Consider the following 21693-nt stretch of genomic DNA (forward strand, 5'->3'; position numbering starts at 1 on the left):
TATAATGTCATACAGAACACGATTATTTTGGATTAATTTTTCTTTAAGAAAATTTACTTACTACAAAAGGGTGCCATAAGAATTAAATGTGACCACACACAGTCATCTTGCAGGAGCTGTTTAAGAGGGGTAGGACGTCAAAGAGGGCCGACTTGGAGCAGGAGAGCCACCACAGGACATTTCAATTTCCAGTGTCTATACTTTTACAAATAAATTCATAAAACTTTGTCAGCATGACCAGGAAGGATTCTGAATTCTCACACTCATAGCAGTGGAAGTTCTAAAACATAACGAAGTAATTTTTTTACGTGTGAAATTTCATCATTTTTTCACTTACTAATGGCAGCATTTATTGCTATAGGTGCACTTTTCTTCATAAGTAAGAGAGATTCTTCGATGAATTTTGCACAGCATACAAACCATACTTAAAGGTGTATGAAATTCTAGAATTTTCCAAATCTGTTGAAAACTGTGGTAAAAATTGAGGTAATTAACTATAAAATATGAAGTTTAAAATATAAGTTCATTCGTTTTTTCATGAATTAAATAAATTCTAGAGTTTCATACACCTGTGAATATGGTATGCATGCTGTGCAAAATTCATCGAATAATCTCTCTAACTTATGAAGAAAAGTGTACCTATAGCAACAAATGCAGCCATTAGTAAGTGAAAAAACGATGAAATTTCGCACGTAAAAAAATTATTTTGTTATGTTTTCGAACTTCCACTGCAATGGGTGTGAATCCTGAATCCTTCGTGGTGACGCTGACAAAGTTTTATCAATTTATTTGTAAAAGTATAGACACTGGAAATTAAAATGTCCTGAGATGCCTCTCCTGCTCCAAGTCGGCCTGTTTGACGTCCTACCCCCCTTAAAGAGGTAGGTATTTGAGTTACAGCGTCACAGTAATCTTGCATCACCTACGTAAAGAGTAAAATGATTGACAGGTAGCAAAGCCATGTTTGGAGGTAAGCTAAGAACAGAGTTCCTTCAGGGCGTCTCCTCCTGTTACATAGAAGAATTTTTCTATTTGGAAACTTATACTCTGAGTATTACGTTAATGAACTACTTTTTTTTGCTACATTTTTACTACATCGTTTTATTTTCTGTCTGTCAATTTGGTACAAATTCAGCAACAGATTTTAAAGTAACTTCCCGATGAGTTAGAGTCTTGGAACTTTCAACGCAGCTCCTATCTGGATGAAACAAACATTAACCCGCTTTGTTTTCTGGTGGGTGGCGGCGGGTACTTTGTTTATCGCTGTTATTTCCCGATAACCTAGACACTTTAAACTGTCAACATAGCTCGGAATTGGATGACAGTGCCATATTAACTAGCTTTCTTGTTTCGTCTGTGGCGGAGGGCACTTTGTGTACCTCTACTTTCACTTGCACCTCGTCCTGTTCCAATCGCAAATGGTTCGCGGGAAGAAGAATTGCTAGTAAGCCTCCGTGTGTGTTGGAATCTCTCTAACTTTTACCTTCACAGCCTTTTCGTGAGATATTTAGGAAGGAGCAATACGTAGGTGAAGAGAAAGTGAAATACATCTGGAATTTACAACATACCTCTGTGGAACTCGATTGAAGAATTTCACACACGCATACAAGACTGAAAAGCAGAAATTCATTATTTAACTAAAAATCAATTTGTTATGTTTAGGCTGTTTTTAAATCAGACTAAAAAGTACAAAATGATTTCTTTACCCACATACAGATTCCCAGCTCCACACAGATGATCTGAAAATTTGTGACTGTGAATTTGTAACAGCTGTGATAATACTTGTAAGATTCAAGACTAAAAACGCGGGGTACATGCAATACTTAATTGATGTATGAACGTTCACCTACTTGCTTTTATGTACAGGGCTATTACAAATGATTGAAGCGATTTCAAAAATTCACTGTAGCTCCATTCATTCACATATGGTCACGACACACCACAGATACGTAGAAAAACTCATAAAGTTTTGTTCGGCTGAAGCCGCACATCAGGTTTCTGCCGCCAGAGCGCTCGAGAGCGCAGTGAGACAAAATGGCGACAGGAGCCGAGAAAGCGTATGTCGTGCTTGAAATGCACTCACATCAGTCAGTCATAACAGTGCAACGACACTTCGGGACGAAGTTCAACAAAGATCCACCAACTGCTAACTCCATTCGGCGATGGTATGCGCAGTTTAAAGCTTCTGGATGCCTCTGTAAGGGGAAATCAACGGGTCGGCCTGCAGTGAGCGAAGAAACGGTTGAACGCGTCTGGGCAAGTTTCACGCGTAGCCCGCGGAAGTCGACAAATAAAGCAAGCAGGGAGCTAAACGTACCACAGCCGACGGTTTGGAAAATCTTACGGAAAAGGCTAAAGCAGAAGCCTTAGCGTTTACAATTGCTACAAGCCCTGACACCCGATGACAAAGTCAAACGCTTTGAATTTTCGGCGCGGTTGCAACAGCTCATGGAAGAGGATGCGTTCAGTGCGAAACTTGTTTTCAGTGATGAAGCAACATTTTATCTTAATGGTGAAGTGACCAGACACAATGTGCGAATCTGGGCGGTAGAGAATCCTCACGCATTCGTGCAGCAAATTCGCAATTCACCAAAAGTTAACGTGTTTTGTGCAATCTCACGGTTTACAGTTTACGGCCCCTTTTTCTTCTGCGAAAAAAACGTTACAGGACATGTGTATCTGGACATGCTGGAAAATTGGCTCATGCCACAACTGGAGACCGACAGCGCCGACTTCATCTTTCAGCAGGATGGTGCTCCACCGTACTTCCATCATGATGTTCGGCATTTCTTAAACAGGAGATTGGAAATCGATGGATCGGTCGTGGTGGGGATCATGATCAGCAATTCATGTTATGGCCTCCACGCTCTCCCGACTTAACCACATGTGATTTCTTTCTGTGGGGTTATGTGAAAGATTCAGTGTTTAAACCTCCTCTACCAAGAAACGTGCCAGAACTGCGAGCTCGCGTCAACGATGCTTTCGAACTCATTGATGGGGACATGCTGCGCCGAGTGTGGGAGGAACTTGATTATCGGCTTGATGTCTGCCGAATCACTAAGGGGGCACATATCGAACATTTGTGAATGCCTAAAAAAACTTTTTGAGTTTTTGTACGTGTGTGCAAAGTATTGTGAAAATATCTCAAATAATAAAGTTATTGTAGAGCTGTGAAATCGCTTCAATCATTTGTAATAACCCTGTATTGCATCCACCCCACTTCTTTCGTTTAAATCTTTCAAATATTTTCAACTCTATTAACAATTCACAGTTACCAATTTTCAGGATTATATGTATGCCTTTAGGAATCTCTATGGGGCTAGGAGAAATTATTTTATACTTTTTAGCCCGATTTAAAAACGTGGTTTAAAAGTGGACTTCTATTTAATAAATACGTAACTTGAACTGATCAACGAGTTGACAGTGTACAACGATATTTACATGTAAATTGATTTAATAGCCTGCAAACTGACTCACCTCACTACGTTGTGCAAGTAATCTACAGGACAAAAAAACTAACTTTCTATTAATTTCGAGCTCTGAAGTACGCCATTTTTATTCTGAGGAGTCACCATGACCGAAACTATAGTTATTTAGTCAAGACTTTGCCATTTCTTTGTCCATTTGAATCTGAATGACCGATTTCAACAGAAAACACGTGTTAAATGGATTGGTCATCTCTTAGATCATTTAAATTAAAAATGATTTCTACCTTGACAGCAGACAACTTGAGCAGGTAACAAATGTTTCTGACTCATAATGGAAGGGTTAGCGACGGGAAGAGCATCCGGCCACACTGTACCACTAACGCTGCCAAGCTCGGATTAACATGCCAACTGCAGGAAGACATGGGATAAGGTCAGGAAAGAAAAGAAGACCGTGATAAGCCTGACACTCAGGCTGACTAGCGAGCTTTGTGCCACAGGTACTGTGTATGACCAGAGTCAGAACAACTTGGCACACAGGGTTTCCACGCACGGCTGTGATTGTCAACGGCCAATAATTGACATCCACGCTATTTCAAAACTGTCCTGCAAAATCAAACTACAGAGGGACTTCAGACAGTAAGCTAGTAAGCTAGGTTTGTCTTCCCATGCTAAGGTCATTCACTGCGCCTCAAGAGTGTCGCATTCTCTGAAGAGAGACGTAGTTCTGCCACGTTAGGGGGTGAAAGGTGTATCATAGTGTGCGAATGAAGTGGTAAGATGGCTAGAAATATACTCCAAACCTGAAGTATGTGAGACAGTGTAATATCCACGACTACATTTTATTCAGAACAATATTCACGACGGCATTGTGTGTGCAATTTGAGCGAACGTTCTCGTGATATTAACAAAAATAGGACTTCATCGTTACTAAAATAATAATAATTAATTATTGGTTGTGTTATAATTTAATTTTCTGTGAAAAATATATCTCATACAATACTCATGGAAAAAGATAATGGAGATCTTCATTTTTTGTTATCTATGATTCATCTCGAATTATTCTTCTTGTTCATGTTCGAACTGTTGTAATGATCGGACGCGATTGATGTCTTGTAGCACTGAGGTCGTTAAAAAACTATATTATTTTGCTAAATAATATTTAAAAAATAGAGTTTCTGTGTCTTTGAAATCAATACGTGTGTTTGAACTTTTATTTTAATAGGATTCTCGTCCTATATAAATGTTATGTTTTCTGTACAGCTGTGGAGCGCAGCCATTAGTTCCATTGATCTACAGAACTGATTATTGGTGAAGTGCTGAATAATCAGCGATTAGCATGGAGAAATACTTTTAAATGTTAAGTATATAGTTAAGGTACAGAAAAGATTTAATATATATATTATTTGTTGACAGTGAAACTACGCCTGAACGAGAATTGATAAAGTGACTGTCTTATGTTGGCCGCCATCTTAGTGAAATATTGCAGCGGCAGTTTTAAATAAAACTACTAGGACACAACAATCGTGATGGTCAATTTTCACGATAACAATTGTGTATTTTTGGCCCAGAACCCATACCGAAATCATAAATTCGACTTAGAATAATCTTTAAATATAGTGCAAACAGTATCTTACGTGGTGAAATTGTTCTCTGCTAATGTATGAACCCTGTTTATTTCGTAAGAACTATTAGGAAATATTTTTTGATGGGCAAGAATACATTAGTGTTGTGCGCGTGTGGTATTGTGTGTAAAAATAGTTCATTTTGTTTAAGGAAAAATATTGCCACCTTAAATAATAGTTCGGTAAATTGTGTGAGATCACTCTTGTGAAAACATTTAGTCCCATTTACACAGCTTGACAGACAACATTGGTACACGTTCACAGGTGGAGATTTCTTTGACAGGATAACTATCTTTAGCCGGGAGAGGCAGCGATTAAATGAAACCCCATGTTACGCTGATCATAAGTAATTGGTTTTGTTGTAGTCCTGCCCACGATTTGTAAAATACCGCAATCCTAACCGCAGGCCACAACAGTGTTGTGGGTTAAACGTCTAAGTTAAAATTACATACACATTAACGGCAAAATTCTGCCAGTATTCGAGCAAAGTGCAGTGTAGCACCCAGCCGTAGTGAAATGGTGCAACAGTTTGACCAAGGCCGCACAAACGTGGCTGGTGCTGAACGGGAAGGAAGGCCATCGACATCGCTCACAGACCAGGTAATCGAGGAAGAACGTCTTTTTTTTTTTTGATCATCAGTCTACTGACTGGTTTGATGCGGCCCGCCACGAATTCCTTTCCTGTGCTAACCTCTTCATCTCAGAGAAGCACTTGCAACCTTCGTCCTCAATTATTTGCTTGACGTATTCCAATCTCTGTCTTCCTCTACAGTTTTTGCCCTCTACAGCTCCCTCTAGTACAATGGAAGTCATTCCCTCATGTCTTAGCAGATGTCCTATCATCCTGTCCCTTCTCCTTATCAGTGTTTTCCACATATTCGTTTCCTCTCCGATTCTGCGTAGAACCTCCTCATTTCTTACCTTATCAGTCCGCCTAATTTTCAACATTCGTCTATAGCACCACATCTCTAACGCTTCGATTCTCTTCTGTTCTGGTTTTCCCACACTCCATGTTTCACTACCATACAATGCTGTACTCTAGACGTACATCCTCAGAAATTTCTTCCTCAAATTAAGGCCGGTATTTGATATTAATAGACTTCTCTTGGCCAGAAATGCCTTTTTTGCCATAGCGAGTCTGCTTTTGATGTCCTCCTTGCTCCGTCCGTCATTGGTTATTTTACTGCCTAGGTAGCAGAATTCCTTAACTTCATTGACTTCGTGACCATCAATCCTGATGTTACGTTTCTCGCTGTTCTCATTTCTACTACTTCTCATTACCTTCGTCTTTGTCCGATTTACTCTCAAACCATACTGTGTACTCATTAGACTGTTCATTCCGTTCAGCAGATCATTTAATTCTTCTTCACTTTCACTCAGGATAGCAATGTCATCAGCCAATCGTATCATTGATATCCTTTCACCTTGTATTTTAATTCCACTCCTGAACCTTTTTTTTTATTTCCATCATTGCTTCCTCGATGTACAGGTTGAAGAGTAGGGGCGAAAGGCTATAGCCTTGTCTTACACCCTTCTTAATACGAGCACTTCGTTCTTGATCGTCCACTCTTATTATTCCCTCTTGGTTGTTGTACATATTGTATATGACCCGTCTCTCCCTATAGCTTACCCCTACTTTTTTCAGATTCTCGAACAGATTGCACCATTTTATATTGTCGAACGCTTTTTCCAGGTCGACAAATCCTATGAAAGTGTCTTGATTTTTCTTTAGCCTTGCTTCCATCATTAGCCGTAACGTCAGAATTGCCTCTCTCGTCCCCTTACTTTTCCTAAAGCCAAACTGATCGTCACCTAGCGCATTCTCAATTTTCTTTTCCATTCTTCTGTATATTATTCTTGTAAGCAGCTTCGATGCATGAGCTGTTAAGCTGATTGTGCGATAATTCTCGCACTTGTCAGCTCTTGCCGTCTTCGGAATTGTGTGGATGATGCTTTTCCGAAAGTCAGATGGTATGTCGCCAGACTCATATATTCTACACACCAACGTGAATAGTCGTTTTGTTGCCACTTCCCCCAATGATTTTAGAAATTCTGATGGAATGTTGTCTATCCCTTCTGCCTTATTTGAGCGTAAGTCCTCCAAAGCTCTTTTAAATTCCGATTCTAATACTGGATCCCCTATCTCTTCCAAATCGACTCCTGTTTCTTCTTCTATCACATCAGACAAATCTTCACCCTCATAGAGGCTTTCAATGTATTCTTTCCACCTATCTGCTCTCTCCTCTGCATTTAACAGTGGGATTCCCATTGCACTATTAATGTTACCACCGTTGCTTTTAATGTCACCAAAGGTTGTTTTGACTTTCCTGTATGCTGAGTCTGTCCTTCCGACGATCTTATCTTTTTTGATGTCTTCACATTTTTTCTGCAGCCATTTCGTCTTAGCTTCCCTGCACTTCCTATTTATTTCATTCCTCAGCGACTTGTATTTCTGTATTCCTGATTTTCCCGGAACATGTTTCTACTTCCTCCTTTCATCAATCAACTGAAGTATTTCTTCTGTTACCCATGGTTTCTTCGCAGCTACCTTCTTTGTCCCTATGTTTTCCTTCCCAACTTCTGTGATGGCCCTTTTTAGAGATGTCCATTCCTGTTCAACTGTACTGCCTACTGTGCTATTCCTTATTGCTGTATCTATAGCGTTAGAGAACTTCAAACTTATCTCGTCATTCCTTAGTACTTCCGTATCCCACTTCTTTGCGTATTGATTCTTCCTGACTAATGTCTTGAACTTCAGCGTACTCTTCATCACTACTATATTGTGATCTGAGTCTATATCTGCTCCTGGGTACGCCTTACAGTCCAGTATCTGATTTCGGAATCTCTGTCTGAGCATGATGTAATCTAATTGAAATCTTCCCGTATCTCCCGGCCTTTTCCAAGTATACCTCCTCCTCTTGTGATTCTTGAACAGGGTATTCGCTATTGCTAGCTGAAACTTGTTACAGAACTCAATTAGCCTTTCTCCTCTTTCATTCCTTGTCCCAAGCCCATATTCTCCTGTAACCTTTTCTACTACTCCTTCCCCTACAACTGCACTCCAGTCGCCCATGACTATTAGATTTTCGTCCCCCTTTACACACTGCATTACCCTTTCAATATCCTCATACACTTTCTCTATCTGTTCATCTTCAGCTTGCGACGTCGGCATGTATACCTGAACTATCGTTGTCGGTGTTGGTCTGCTGTCGATTCTGATTAGAACAACCCGGTCACTGAACTGTTCACAGTAACACACCCTCTGCCCTACCTTCCTATTCATAACGAATCCTACACCTGTTATACCATTTTCTGCTGCTGTTGATATTACCCGATACTCATCTGACCAGAAATCCTTGTCTTCCTTCCACTTCACTTCATTGACCCCTACTATATCTAGATTGAGCCTTTGCATTTCCCTTTTCAGATTTTCTAGTTTCTCTATCACGTTCAAGCTTCTGACATTACACGCCCCGACTCGTAGAACGTTATCCTTTCGTTGATTATTCAATCTTTTTCTCATGGTAACCTCCCCCTTGGCAGTCCCCTCCCGGAGATCCGAATGGGGGACTATTCCGGAATCTTTTGCCAATGGAGAGATCATCATGACACTTCTTCAACTACAGGACACATGTCCTGTGGATACACGTTACGTGTCTTTAATGCAGTGGTTTCCATTGCCTTCTGCATCCTCATGTCGTTGATCATTGCTGATTCTTCCGCCTTTAGGGGCAATTTTCCACCCCTAGGACAAGAGAGTGCCCTGACCTCTATCTGCTCCTCCGCCCTCTTTGACAAGGCCGTTGGCAGAATGAGGCTGACTTCTTATGCCGGAAGTTTTCGGCCGCCAATGCAGATTATTTATCAAAATTTAGGCAGTGGTGGGGATCGAACTCGGGAACGAAGACATTTTGATTATGAATCAAAGACGCTACCCCTAGACCAAGGGTACTCACTTAAAATCGTCTGATGGGAAATAAATTTTCAAAAGATGAGAACGTTCACACAGCGGTCCTCGAATGGCTCCGTGACCGAGTGAAGGTTTTTTGTCATGCATGTATGCAGTCTGAAGCAACGGCTGAAAATTTATACCGAGGCCGGAATCCGATTCCGGGTCTCCTGCTCACGAGGCAGATGCGGTAACCACTGTGCCACCACGTCACTGTGGCTTTGGACAGCTGCATGGAACAACACGCCTCCCTCCTCAATGCAAGTTCCCATTCACGCCTCAGCGCACTTGATGGTCACCCTAAACCCGAACATCAGTGCAGAGGTTCTCCAACACTATAGCAACAGCATCTACATCTACGTCTACATCCATACTCCGCAAGCCACCTGACGGTGTGTGGCGGAGGGTACCTTGAGTACCTCTATCGGTTCTCCCTTCTATTCCAGTCTCGTATTGTTCGTGGAAAGAAAGATTGTCGGTATGCCTCTGTGTGGGCTCGAATCTCTCTGATTTTATCCTCATGTTCACTTCGCGAGATATACGTAGGAGGGAGCAATATACCGCTTATCTCCTCGGTGAAGGTATGTTCTCGAAACTTCAACAAAAGCCCATACCGAGCTACTAAGCGTCTCTCTTGAAGAGTCTTCCACTGGAGTTTATCTGTCATCTCCGTAACGCTTTAGCGATTACTAAATGAGGCTGTAACGAAACGCGCTGCTCTCCGTTGGATCTTCTCTATCTCTTCTATCAACCCTACCTGGTACGGATCCCACACCGGTGAGCAGTGTTCAAGCAGTGGGCGAACAAGTGTACTGTAACCTACTTCCTTCGTTTTCGGACTGCATTTCCTTGGGATTCTTCCAATGAATCTCAGTCTGTCATCTGCTTTACCGACGATTAATTTTATATGGTCATTCCAATTTAAATCACGCGTAATGCCTACTCCCAGATAATTTATGGAATTAACTGCTTCCAGTTGCTGACCTGCTATATTGTAGCTAAATGATAAAGGATCTTTCTTTCTATGTATTCGCAGCACATTACACTTGTCTACATTGAGATTCAATTGCCATTCCCTGCACCACGCGTCAATTCGTTGCAGATCCTACCGCATTTCAGTGCAATTTTCCATTGTTACGACCTCTCGATGTACTACATCTACATCTACATCTATACTCCGCGAGCCACCTTACGGTGTGTGGCGGAGGGTACTTATTGTACCACTATCTGATCTCCCCTTCCCTGTTCCATTCACGAATTGTGCGTGGGAAGAACGACTGCTTGTAAGTCTCCGTATTTGCTCTAATTTCTCGGATCTTTTCGTTGTGATCATTACGCGAGATATATGTGGGCGGTAGTAATATGTTGCCCATCTCTTCCCGGAATGTGCTCTCTCGTAATTTCGATAATAAACCTCTCCGTATTGCGTAACGCCTTTCTTGAAGTGTCCGCCACTGGAGCTTGTTCAGCATCTCCGTAACGCTCTCGCGCTGACTAAATGTCCCCATGACGAATCGCGCTGCTTTTCGCTTGATCATGTCTATCTCTTCTATTAATCCAACCTGGTAAGGGTCCCATACTGATGAGCAATACTCAAGAATCGGACGAACAAGCGTTTTGTAAGCTACTTCTTTCGTCGATGAGTCACATTTTCTTAGAATTCTTCCTATGAATCTCAACCTGGCGCCTGCTTTTCCCACTATTTGTTTTATGTGATCATTCCACTTCAGATCGCTCCGGATAGTAACTCCTAAGTATTTTACGGTCGTTACCGCTTCCAATGATTTACCACCTATGGCATAATCGTACTGGAATGGATTTCTGCCCCTATGTATGCGCATTATATTACATTTATCTACGTTTAGGGAAAGCTGCCAGCTGTCGCACCATGCATTAATCCTCTGCAGGTCCTCCTGGAGTACGTACGAGTCTTCTGATGTTGCTACTTTCTTGTAGACAACCGTGTCATCTGCAAATAGCCTCACGGAGCTACCGATGTTGTCAACTAAGTCATTTATGTATATTGTAAACAATAAAGGTCCTATCACGCTTCCCTGCGGTACTCCCGAAATTACCTCTACATCTGCAGATTTTGAACCGTTAAGAATGACATGTTGTGTTCTTTCTTCTAGGAAATCCTGAATCCAATCACAAACCTGGTCCGATATTCCGTAAGCTCGTATTTTTTTCACTAAACGTAAGTGCGGAACCGTATCAAATGCCTTCCTGAAGTCCAGGAATACGGCATCAATCTGCTCGCCAGTGTCTACGGCACTGTGAATTTCTTGGGCAAATAGGGCGAGCTGAGTTTCACATGATCTCTGTTTGCGGAATCCATGTTGGTTATGATGAAGGAGATTTGTATTATCTAAGACCGTCATAATACGAGAACACAAAACATGTTCCATTATTCTACAACAGATTGACGTAAGCGAAATAGGCCTATAATTATTCGCATCTGATTTATGACCCTTCTTGAAAATGGGAACGACCTGCGCTTTCTTCCAGTCGCTAGGTACTTTACGTTCTTCCAGCGATCTACGATAAATTGCTGATAGAAAGGGGGCAAGTTCTTTAGCATAATCACTGTAGAATCTTAAGGGTATCTCGTCTGGTCCGGATGCTTTTCCGCTACTAAGTGATAGCAGTTGTTTTTCAATTCCGATATCGTTTATTTCAATATTTTCCATTTTGGCGTCCGTGCGACGGCTGAAGTCAGGGACCGTGTTACGATTTTCCGCAGTGAAACAGTTTCGGAACACTGAATTCAGTATTTCTGCCTTTCTTCGGTCGTCCTCTGTTTCGGTGCCATCGTGGTCAACGAGTGACTGAATAGGGGATTTAGATCCGCTTACCGATTTTACATATGACCAAAACTTTTTAGGGTTCTTGTTTAGATTGTTTGCCAATGTTTTATGTTCGAATTCGTTGAATGCTTCTCTCATTGCTCTCTTTACGCTCTTTTTCGCTTCGTTCAGCTTTTCCTTATCAGCTATGATTCGACTACTCTTAAACCTATGATGAAGCTTTCTTTGTTTCCGTAGTACCTTTCGTACATGATTGTTATACCACGGTGGATCTTTCCCCTCGCTTTGGACCTTAGTCGGTACGAACTTATCTAAGGCGTACTGGACGATGTTTCTGAATTTTTTACATTTTTGTTCCACATCCTCTTCCTCAGAAATGAACGTTTGACGGTGGTCACTCAGATATTCTGCGATTTGTGCCCTATCACTCTTGTTAAGCAAATATATTTTCCTTCCTTTCTTGGCATTTCTTATTACACTTGTAGTCATTGATGCAACCACTGACTTATGATCACTGATACCCTCTTCTACATTCACGGAGTCGAGAAGTTCCGGTCTATTTGTTGCTATGAGGTCTAAAACGTTAGCTTCACGAGTTGGTTCTCTAACTATCTGCTCGAAGTAATTCTCGGACAAGGCAGTCAGGATAATGTCACAAGAGTCTCTGTCCCTGGCTCCAGTTCTGATTGTGTGACTATCCCATTCTATATCTGGTAGATTGAAGTCTCCCCCTATTACAATAGTATGATCACGAAACTTCTTCACGACGTTCTGCAGGTTCTCTCTGAGGCGCTCAACTACTACGGTTGCTGATGCAGGTGGTCTATAGAAGCATCCGACTATCATATCTGACCCACCTTTGATACTTAACCCAGATTATTTCACATTCGCATTCGCTAATAACTTCACTGGATATTATTGAATTCTTTACTGCTATAAATACTCCTCCACCATTGGCGTTTATCCTATCCTTGCGGTATATATTCCATTCTGTGTCTAGGATTTCGTTACTGTTCACTTCCGGTTTTAACCAACTTTCCGTTCCTAATACTATATGCGCACTATTTCCTTCAATAAGAGATACTAATTCAGGAACCTTGCCCTGGATACTCCTGCAGTTTACCAATATTACGTTAACGTATCCTGTTTTTGGTCTCTGAGGACGGACGTTCTTTATCAACGATGATAATGTCCTCTCTGGTAAGCCGTCAGGTATTTTATCGTTTCGCCTCTCGATGTACTACAGCGTCATCCGCAAAAAGCCTCAGTGAACTTCCGATGTTATCCACAAGGTCATTTATATTGTGAATTTTATTGTGAATAGCAACGGTCCTACGACACTCCCCTGTGGCACACCTGAAATCCAGGCTTAGGTATTTTAAACACAAGAATCCGAAACTCTTAGCGATAATCCACGCGCCTTCAAATTTAAACTGAAGTTTTCTGATGGGTCACTCCTATTCTGTCGAGGAGTTCCTTCAAAAATCAAGCTAATTCCTGTGTTACATTGTTTATTGCGTTTATATAAACTTACAGATTGTCGTCGTTTTAGAATTCATAAACGATTTATTTTATCTATCATTGTAACTTATGAAATTATTTTTCTGTGGTAGTTTGATGTGCTGACACGTTACATGACCATGGAGATTTGCTCCTCAGCATGGCCCTACATAACTAGATGTGTGAAATAAAATTAAAACTAAATTAATCAAATGGAACTATGTGGTTCCACAGACTTTTCCAACCATCTATGTTGTATGTATGAAGATTGAAGCAACGAATGAAAATTTTTACCAAGCTCGGGATTTAAGGCAGATGCCTAGTGAGCAGGAGACTCTGGTTTGAACCCTGGCCTTGGTGCAAATTTTCATTCGTCGCTTCAGGCTGCATAAATACATCATAGATGTTTCAGATTTGAAAAGATCTCTGGATTCACATAGTTTCATTGAATTTTTTATTGCCGAGGAACTGAACGATGGGTACAACGTTCCGACCATTGTTTACGGAGACTTGGTAACTATGTTGAAAAGTAACGTCAGGTGGCAGTGTCACCTGGAAGCGTAATGTAGCATTCAATAAAAGTTACGCGGCCTGCCATAATAATTTTAACTTATTTTTGGAAGTCTCCTCGTTTTTAGTAGTAGTAGTAGTAGCAGCTTCATTCATCTGTAGATCTCTTTTTACACGGATATAGGACATGTCATAGCACGAGGCGTGTTTTTAAGTAAGTACCGTTTTGAAATTAAAAAAAAAAAGACGTGCTAACATACCTCAATAATTTTATTTTTACATGAAAGCCTGTACCTTAATCTACTTTTCTACACAATTTTCGTCAATATTGAGCAACTTGTCATAATTTTGTACCAGTTTTTGAATACCCTCCTCGAAGAAGTTTGCCGCCTGACTTGTTAACCACTGCATCGCCACTGTTTTGACTTCGTCATTGTCTAGAAGACGCTGACCGCCTAGGTGTTTCTTCAAGTGCAGGAACAGATGGTAGTCACTGGGCGCAAGATCGGGGCTGTACGGAGAATGATGTAGAGTTTCCCATCGAAAAAATGTGATGAGATCTTTGGTCTGATTGGCCAGATGCGGACGGATATTGTCTTGCAGCAAAACGATGCCCTTGCTCAACTTCCAGGCACTGTTGCTTTGATCCTGGTGTGACGTCGGCCACCCATGTTTCATCGCCCGTAAAACGGGAGGACGACGATTCAATCCCGCGTCCGGCCATCCTGATTTAGGTTTTCCGTGATTTCCCTAAATCGCTCCAGGCAAATGCCGGGATGATTCCTTTCAAAGGGCACGGCCGACTTCCTTCCCCGTCCTTCCCTAATCCGATGAGACCGATGACCTCGCTGTCTGGTCTCCTTCCCCAAAATAACGAACAACCAACCATCGCCCGTAACAATTTGCCTTAAGAAATCATCACCGCCGTTGTGGTACCGCTCAAGGAAAGTCAATGCACTGTCTAAACGTTTGGTTTTGTGCACATCCGTCAACATTTCCGGTACCCAACGTGCGCACAATTTCCGGTAATTTAACTGCTCGGTCACAATGCCATACAAAACACTACGAGAAACATTAGGAAAGTCATCCCGCAAGGAGGAAACCGTAAAGCGTCTGTTTTCTCTCACCTTATTGTCCAATTCCTGCATCAAACTCCCATTAACGACGGAAGGACGCCCACTCCGTTGTTCAGCATGCACATTTGTGCGGCCATCTTTAAATGCTCTCACCCACCTTCTTACCATTCCATCACTCACAATGTTTTTCTCCGTAAACTGCACAGATCTCACGATGAATATCGATCGCTTTTAGGCCTTTAGCACTAAGAAATCTTATAACAGCGTGCACTTCACAGTCGGTGGGACTCACGATTATCGGAGGCATCTTAAACACTCAGTACACAACGTAAACAAGGAAGAATCAGACTTAATGACGCCAGTGCGTAGATTAAGGTACAGGCTTTCATGTAAACATAAAATTATTGAGATATATTAGCACGTTTTTTTTAAATTTCAAAACGGTACTTACTTAAAAAACACACCTCGTATTTACAAGTTTAGACCAATTTAAAATAAGCTAATTCGTACACACATGCACGTTTTTAATCAGGAATGAAATAGTGTGTAATGGAGGTGTCCACAAAGGATGCACAAATGGTATTTAGAAACACTCATAGAACTGGAAAAGTTCGCCACTAGTTTGCCATGGTGGGAACATCTGAAGCTACTTACCTTGTTCACTCATACACTGCGCGTCAAGCTACACGTCAGATTCATCTGCTCCATATCAGAAGCTCAATTCTGGTGTTGAAAATTGAGTCACCACTTGGGATGAACATCAACAATGGTTGTAATGGCGAGGGGTCGTCTCTTGTACACAGTAAGTGGAAGGGTCTCGTAGCTGTTGACGCATACGGAGCAGATCCATCCTTGACGGTGGGATGGGCAGCAGTGCGTTCCACAGCCGTTATGGGACCACTCACCATCACCACTGCTGCCTGTGCCAACACCTTCCTACAGCAGGGACCAAAAACGTGTGGTCGTCACAGTTTCACCCCTAGCACATTCCCAGCCACAGAATGCAGAACCATTTTAGGGTGGAGTGGGGGGTGGGGGTAGGGGCAAAGGAAGATGCCAGGTCACTTTGAGGACCAACCACGTAGAAATGCATCTAGAGCCCATACTAATAGCGATATCCGTGACAGCCCACTACCAGAGCGCGTAAAGAATCAGCACCTAGGCCACCTCCATCGAGATGCTGGATACAGTTCTTGCAGCTAAAGAACCTCCCCTACATTGGAGCTGACGCAGTGTGAACTGCTTGCAATGTTATGTGCCTAATAAGAGTTATACGTCCATCACGGTGCTGGATGGTGGTTTGCAAAATCACCCTGACTGCTAGCCTACTCCTGACACCAATAACAAGAAGACAGTCAAATGGTCTTACCACACGACCGTTCTAACAATTTTAAGCCTGTGGTCAGTGACACTGCAGGTAGTCGCTGCTTATCCATTGAAGCTATCTCTGTTCTTCCCATGGAATACGTTTGTTGTTGGCGTATTGCTGGGACCATTTTCAAGCATCCAATTCAGCTGAAGTAACTGCGAAATTGTCGTGCATTATCAAGCAAGGAGTGGTTTCCGAGAATTGGCATCCTGCTGCTTATCATCAGGTATGTACAGGTCTTTTCCACAGGGTTATAACCAGCTCCACTAAGGAGACTGTCAATATCCAGAGATCACTGAAGTGGACAACAGCAGAAACGTAAGTTTCGCAGGTCCGCGACAGACAGCACCAAACGCACGACTGCGCCGCCAGCGGCGTCAGCCAGCCACCAGGCGAAGTAAGAAACGGGCCGTACTAAAGACCCCGTACACGATCAAACTTACTTGCCAAGTTCGCTCTACCCTATCCAAGGATTTATTGAACAAACGCGTACACAATCCAAAAAGTCTGTCAATTTAGCCTGCTCGTGTATGCTGTATCTTGACGCTACTGCAAAATGCTACAAATGCAGATAAAGTATTTCTGGCATTGACTCTGGTCCTGTGTTTAAAGGTGAAAAAGAAGAAAACATGACGCTGGCCCTGGGAATGTTTTAAAACGAAAGAGAAATATACACTTGAAAACCTTTTAAAGGAAATGTTACACTTGGAACCTGATGATTACATCAACTTCCTCCAGATGGCAAATGAAACTTTTAATAACTTGTTCAGAATTGCTTTGGTGTCATACTGAAGAAGAAGATACGTGTATGCGAAAATTTATTCCCTTGGTTCTCTATCGACAATTCATTAAAATACAACGTGGGAACATATATCCTGCATCATGTATGTCGTGCATAGAATACTGATTTTGTTCTTAACCTCGTCCTTCATAATATAGGACTTGGAAAGACGCGGCAACTCTACCGTTTTGGTAATTGCCAGTGCTGTTTTCTTTTTATACTTGATCGTAGTTTCCATAAGTGTGAAACTTAAGATACAATGAGATAAATTATAATAAAACCCCTTTCACTAAACATGCACGGCGAAACACTAACACATGTCAACTTTTCCGTAAGTCAATGTTTCTCTCAAACACGATTTATGTTTAACAGACACGTCGAACAGCATAGTACACAGAATATTTGGCAAACTAGTAGAGTCTGACTACTTGTTTGATCGTGTACAGGGGCCTCAACAGGCCAGGTTCCCTGTGTTTACTGTGCAGCATTGCTCAGTTGTCACTGACCTTCGCCAATAGTGGGTCAGTACCAATACGATTATGGATAATAATCTTATCTCAAGGTCACGGTGTAGTCTGATACCCCACCAATGCCTCTGGAGCCCTTTTGTGTGGTATTTTGAAGGTCAGGATGTAATCTAATACCTATCACACATCCCCCATTTCTGCCTCCCACATCTGAAAGGCAATTTACGCTACTAAAAAATGGTGGGAAAATGAAGATCACCCATCCACTGTGCCAGTAGTGGAACCAAAATCAAGGTCACCTCCCCCTCTTCCCTTCTCTCCTTATTCCAATAAGTATACTTAAATCAAGTCCCTCTGCCCCCTCTCTCGTTTTATTACTGTTCCAGTTGTGTGAATTTCGTCATTTGTGCTTCCTGAACCATCATGTTGGGCATGGCTAGTTTTCTGTAAATAATGTAAGAGATGTAGCAAATTAATTTCCAGGTTATTAACAACGACTTCATTTTTGGCTAACGAAGTTTTTTACAATAAATTTTTCAGTTTATTGGTATATCAACAGTACTTCTTTACAGATAACAAAGTTTTATACAATACATTTTTGTTAACATGTTTTTTTGTACTTTAATAATGACTAAAAAACTTAAATACATATTTACATAGAAACAAATTTTTAACTTACTACTAGCAGGTGTGAGGGATAGCTTACACACACACACACACACACACACACACACACACACACACACACACACACACATATATATATATATATATATATATATATATATATATATATATATATATATATATATATATATAAAACACAGATGATGTGACTTACCGAACGAAAGTGCTGGCAGGTCGATGGACATACAAACAAACACAAACATACACTCGAAATTCAAGCTTTCGCAACAAACTGTTGCCTCATCAGGAAAGAGGGAAGGAGAGGGAAAGACGAAAGGATGTGGGTTTTACGGGAGATGGTAAGGAGTCATTCCAATCCCGGGAGCGGAAAGACTTACCTTAGGGGGAAAAAAAGGACAGGTATACACTCGCACACACACACATATCCATCCGCACATACACAGACACAAGCAGACATTTTTACAAATGTCTGCTTGTGTCTGTGTATGTGCGGATGGATATGTGTGTGTGTCAGCGGGAATTAAGTTTTATTGACAGGGGCAGACAGCGACCAGTGCTACTACATCCCGTACGACGTAGATGACCCTAAGACTTTATTCAGTGGTCGTACTGATAGTTCCCAAGAGGGAGGCGTTTTGTTTAAGAAATTATTACCGTCCTGGTGCAGTGTATCCAAAGACAATTGTATGGATGCAGTAACAAGACATATAATATTTATCAGATCTGTGCTAGTGGTGCAGTAGTTCTCTCCCCTGGCAGACATGACAAAGACCTCGATGGTGTATTATACAGGACAGAACGAAGCATCCTCCATTTCCAGAACAGAGGTGTATGAGGCAGCACAAGTCATTCCACTTCAAACTCGAATAGCTACGCTAAGATCAGGTTATGGACGACAGGTACTAAAAACAAGCCTGATAAGACAACTCTTAACCATGACCCTCCCCCCCCCCCCCCCCCATCGCCCCCGAAGAATTAGAAAATCCAGACACCAATACATCTTTCCTCCAAGATCTATGATACACAACCTGATAACAGAGTTCCCGGCGACAAACAGTGAACTTCAGGCAACAGAACTTCAGACAGCAGAATACCTAAAGAAGTCAGTACAGGAAACACAGACACCCAATGCAGGCACTGAAACTGGACGGAAACTAGGACTAAAATTAGCGAAGTATACCATTAGCATAGTAGATTTTATGGCTAACCACATTTAGTAAAATATTGAAAGTAGCGACTACGACTCACACCAACGAATTACAATGTCCAAATGTGCCGTTTGCAGCCCTTAAAAATCAATTACTCAGAAATCAAATGTATTGCTCCAATGTTATGAATTCGAAAACAGAATTAGTTTTAAAGGAAGTCAACAGAGAAAATTCTAACTGTACAGACAGGAAACATAAAAACAACAAAATTGCTGCGATGATGTTAAAGATAATTTTATAATTGTATATAACAAAAATTACTATGAATGTCAGATTAAGTTACAAGTAATATGGAAAAATGTAGAAAAATAAAAATAGAATTTTAGTATGAGACCAAGAGAACTCTCAGAGCTCTGTCATCCCTGTCAGGACGCGAATGAAAATGATAAAAAGTGAAAAGCAAATGGAGAAGGTACTTGAGTATGGGACCACGAATGGTGCAGGATTTGTGACGGTTTGAGGAGTGTGGCAATCTGGCCGCGCTTTTCAGGTCAAAGAAAGAGGTTACATGTGTGTGTTCTCAGAACTGGTTCGGGAATATTTTTCCACACAAGTAAATATTATTTACCCTACTCTCCTGCTCCCATAGATATCAGTTGCTTTTCCTTGCGTTCTTGTAAGACCTCCATCTAAATCTAGTGATCGTAGAAGTGAGTTGTTTTTCTTTTAAAATTTCTTCAGTATAGATTGTAAGAGAAATGAATTTCCGAAACTTATTTTAGTGCTGAAAAGTAAAAGAAAAGACAATTCATTTCTATTTAAGGCAATTCCTGCGATCTTTGAAAGCTGTCTGAGAAAGCAAAAGAACTAGACTTACTGTACTGTTCTGGCTTCAGTAAAAGTGTGCTTCCTATTTAACTTGGTGAAGAATAAATATTTCAATTTTCTGATTTTCTTTAGTTTAGTTATGGGACATTCTAGTCCTATAATTTACAAATTGTTTCACTTTCAGTTGAAAAAGTGGGACAGAAACACGCAAAATATCATCCAATTATGCAATGAAGCACCAAAGAAACTGGTATATGCATGCGTATTCATAAACAGAGATATCAAACAGGCAGAATATGGCGCTGCCGTCGGCCGCTATATCCTTTCTTTCAGGAGTGATAGTTCTGCAAGGTTCGCAGGAGAGCTCCTATAAAGTTTGGAAGGTAGGAGGCGAGGTACTGGCAGAAGTAAAGCTGTGAGGACGGAGCTTGAGTCGTGCTTGGGTCGAAGCTTCTATGGCGCGTGCGGCAACTACTTGTAAATTTTTGGGCGGCTTGGATCGTGTTAAGATCTAAGCCGGTATTCTTGAACCGAATAACGGCAAAAGCTGTATTGTGGACGGCGGCACGGTAGCTCAGCGGGTTCGGTCGGAGGGTTAGTTACCCTCTGTAATAAAAAAACTGAGTGAATGGATCAATAACGAACTTTAACGGGCATCAAGGGACGTCCGGCACGAACAATTTCAACGAACTATAACGAACAAAATGATATTAAAAAACAAAAAAAAAAGTTGGTAGAACACTTGCCCGCGAAAGTCAAAGATCCCGAGTTCGAGTCTCGGTCCGGCACACAGTTTTAATCTGCCTGGAAGTTTCATATCAGCGCACACTCCGCTGCAGAGTGAAAATCTCATTCTGGAAGCCTTATTTTTGTTTACAATGTCGTTACCGTTTACCTGATACTACTCTTCTCCTTGCACACAGATGTGGTGGATTGATGTTACATAGTCGCACACACCCAGTTTGTTAAAAATTCCAGCAAAATCTCGCGTTATATATGGGTCCATAAGCAAATAGTCGTCTGTGGGAAACTGTTGCAATTGTGCAGGCAGCTGATCTCTTTCAGTGAAGGACATTTCCACTATATTGTGCCATATTGCCACTGGATTGTTTTTTTATATTTTCACGAAATGGTCTGCAGTGCATCCATTCCAACACCCTTTTATTGCCACAGTGTTGCTCCTTTAAAGGAGAAATGCTAGTTTCGACATGGTGTCATGTTTTGTCTAATAAAGTACGCATATAGATTGCCGTTGGTGGGGAGGCTTGCGTGCCTCAGCGATACAGATAGCCGTACCGTAGGTGCAACCACAACGGAGGGGTATCTGTTGAGAGGCCAGACAAACGTGTGGTTCCTGAAGAGGGGCAGCAGCCTTTTCAGTAGTTGCAAGGGCAACAGTCTGGATGATTGACTGATCTGGCCTTGTAACAATAACCAAAACGGCCTTGCTGTGCTGGTACTGCGAACGGCTGAAAGCAAGGGGAAACTACAGCCGTAATTTTTCCCGAGGGCATGCAGCTTTACTGTATGATTAAATGATGATGGCGTCCTCTTGGGTAA

The sequence above is a fragment of the Schistocerca piceifrons genome, chromosome 5 (assembly GCF_021461385.2).
Source record: "Schistocerca piceifrons isolate TAMUIC-IGC-003096 chromosome 5, iqSchPice1.1, whole genome shotgun sequence".
In the NCBI taxonomy this organism is placed as follows: domain Eukaryota; kingdom Metazoa; phylum Arthropoda; class Insecta; order Orthoptera; family Acrididae; genus Schistocerca; species Schistocerca piceifrons.